We start from the raw sequence: 3,257 nt of genomic DNA on the forward strand, positions 1-3,257 counted from the left end.
TTTTTAGCGCAGTTCACTTTCCTAAGTAATGTACCAACAAGGTCATAATATACATTATATAAATACATCAATTTGTAAACAAAATGTTATTTTTAATTAGTCATTTTTAAAAACAGCACAAGGATGATAGCATAATTTTAGGCGTAGTCTTAGCAATGAAAAACTTTTGTCAGAAGTTAAGCAAAGTTTTGGCAACGTAAAAATGTGCATCCTCATTGCTAAAGCATTCCTGTCCGGGGAGTGCTAGGAGTTTGTCTTGGTGTGATGTAAAACTCTCCACACATTTATATAGTGCTAGAGAGAGAGGTGATGGGGGAGTGGTAGTGGCCAGTGGAGAATCCTTCCCTGAAATGAATTTCTGGCTACGTCACTGAATGTGTGCAATGCCTTGTAGTAGCAATAGGTCTTGGATGGAAACACTATAGATGATACCAGTGAACCTATTGAGCCTATTCCTGTTTAGTGAAGTGATGTATGTTTTCCCAAAGAATTATAGAAACTGTACAATGGAATGTTTTGTACCACCTGTAATAACCATGCTGTAAGAAAACAAAAAGGCTGAGCTTAAATGTTGTAGGAAATCTCTTAAGAGGCTCAAGGATAGGTAAAGATGACTAACTTCTGTATTCTCCACTCAACCCTCCACCTGGATTCAAATGCACAGCAGCCCCACTCCTTGACACAGGCGGTTGCTTAGCTTTAATTAAACTTCATGTCAATTACTGTGAAACACAGCGTCGTCTTCAGTCAAGGGGTGGCACTGCGCTCATCTCAGTGGAATGAAGCTTCCAGTCATAGATGGTTTCAGAATACAGGGTAAGTGACCTCACATTTTATTCTCTTCGTCGTGAAATCTAGACACCAAAGCCTCGGTTTGAACAAGTAATGCTTTAAGCGCTCTCTCATGCATATGTTTGCTTTAAGGCAGAGTCAGCTTACTATTTCCTGCTTCTGCCACATGCAACTGACACAAAAACATCTCAATAAAATGATTGTGATTTAAGTGGTACACACTCTCTGCAATGTGATTAAATGTTTGTAATAAAAGAAGCACTACTCATGTGCTGGTCAGCATCTGCAACATTATGTTCACCAAGATAGCTTTTTTGTCTCAATATATTCAATATTGTTGCAAATTTAAGAGGTTTTGCAGCTAACATGTAGCTGTTAACTTGTGTCTCGAGAACATACAGCTTTAGTTGAGAGGAGCGCTATATTGCATGAGACAAAGGAACATTTTTAGACTGCTTGTTTTATTTATGTGCGAAAAACAATTGTGAGGGTTTTAATAGCAAAGTAATACAGTAGGTGTTGGCAACGCGAACAAGCCATGCAAAGTGTATGCATTAGAAATGAACTATCCAGATGAGGACTCCCCACCCACTGATATATGTCAATGCTATAATATCAAATGCTGTGACATTTAACACATATGGTGACTAAAAAAAAAAGGATAACTAAAGCAAGAGCAGCATTAATAAAACAACAATATCAACTGCAAAATTTATACAATTTTTCTCAAAACTTTTATCTTCGCATAAACTGTGGCCTCACACACTGTGGGCACTTTTGCTAACAACTTTCACATTTCACTAGTGCTAATTCTAGCTTCCCTTTAGCTTCTAGCTTGATTCTAGCTTCCAGCTCAACTGCAATGTTTTGAACGTCAGGGCATGTGCAAGTGAAAGTTAGTTTGTGATGGCCATGTGGATCTGTTTCTCTGCCTGAATAATAGGGAGAGGAGGGCAATATAATTGCCTTGAGAACTATTAAGCAGAAGCAGCATGGTGGATGAGCAGTGGCCGGGATAAAACATTTCAGGAGTTCAATGTAGTAAGGATACAGGAGTCATATGATTAACTTTGCAAGAATATGAGGCCATTATAACACTAAGGGAAACAGACTGGCCCATCACACTGAATTTTCAAATATCGTAACTGGTCTAGAACACCTTGCACAGCTGCTGTAATTAGGAAAAAAAAAATGTAGCATTGTCTTAAAAAGACAGCTTTTTTGTTTGTTTACTCTGCTATGCCACTGTACACATTATTACTATTACTTTTTTTTCTTTTGGAACAGAAAGTCACCATATGCCTGGAGGTTTTTAGATCACCTTCTTGGTGTGCTCCCGATATATGAACAGTTCGAAAACATTAACATTGTTGCTTGGTTTATTGTTTATTGCCCAAGTAGAGCGGCACGTAACGACTGACTACGGAACCAGGCGTGTGAATATGCACACCCTGTATCCAATCAACCCCTATATCAATCAATTTTGTACAATTAGACCTCCATATATTGAACTTTAATGTAACAAACCGTTTTACTTTGCAGAACTTATTTGGTGTGCATATAGAAATCTTCAATTTATTGAATTCTGTTTATCTGCAATTTCAATTTACGGAAACTATAAATTCTTCTAAAATTTGTAGGTGTTGCATTTGAACTGTAAATTCTATGGACGTACAAGCGCTTTCCGGGAGTAAAGCTTCACGATTTCCTTCCAAAGTTTATTCGACTTAAGGACAAAATTCTGCAGCAAAGTTATAAACAACCACAGGTGACAAGCAGCTGAATGCGAGGTATCTGGTACAGACCGACGGGGGAAAACTTACAAATCGCAATAGCACACATTCAGGCGAGTATGTAAACAGGCGAACTAAGCACGGAACAAAAACAACACAGCACTGCTTTCATAGGTCCCGAATGATCAGAGTTTCGTCAGAGTTTGTGCAAGCACGCATCCGCAGATAAAACGGGCTCCCACCGTGCATTGACCAATACTTCGAGAGCTGACGCCTACACAATAACCGGGGTAGGTTACAGCACTTGTTTCTGCTCTGATCGTATAGTGTTCGAATGATGTCGCGACAACGCAAGTACTTGCAATAGGGGCGACGACCTTCCACAACTCCAGAACATCACAAAAGACCGTTTGCACATGTACTAACCAGCCAAACAAACTAACCACGGCAGCGAAGACCACTTAAATCGAACATACAACGCAGAAACACCTCTAAAAGGTTTCACCATAGAGAAAGGTTACACCTTGTTGCACAGACGCTCACAAGAAATTCAAGAAATGTCCAAAGCGCACTACCGCCGCCTTTTAAAAATCCAACGGGAGCCAAGCCAAATCAGTATTAAGTTGGCTATTTGGGTGAACGCAACGTACCCGTTAGAACCACCGGGTACGCCCAACGCCGGCCGTTTCTTCCGAGACCACCTCAAGTCAGAACGAGACGTAGACAAAGCCG

Source organism: Dermacentor albipictus, chromosome 8, assembly GCF_038994185.2.
Source record: "Dermacentor albipictus isolate Rhodes 1998 colony chromosome 8, USDA_Dalb.pri_finalv2, whole genome shotgun sequence".
NCBI lineage: Eukaryota > Metazoa > Arthropoda > Arachnida > Ixodida > Ixodidae > Dermacentor > Dermacentor albipictus.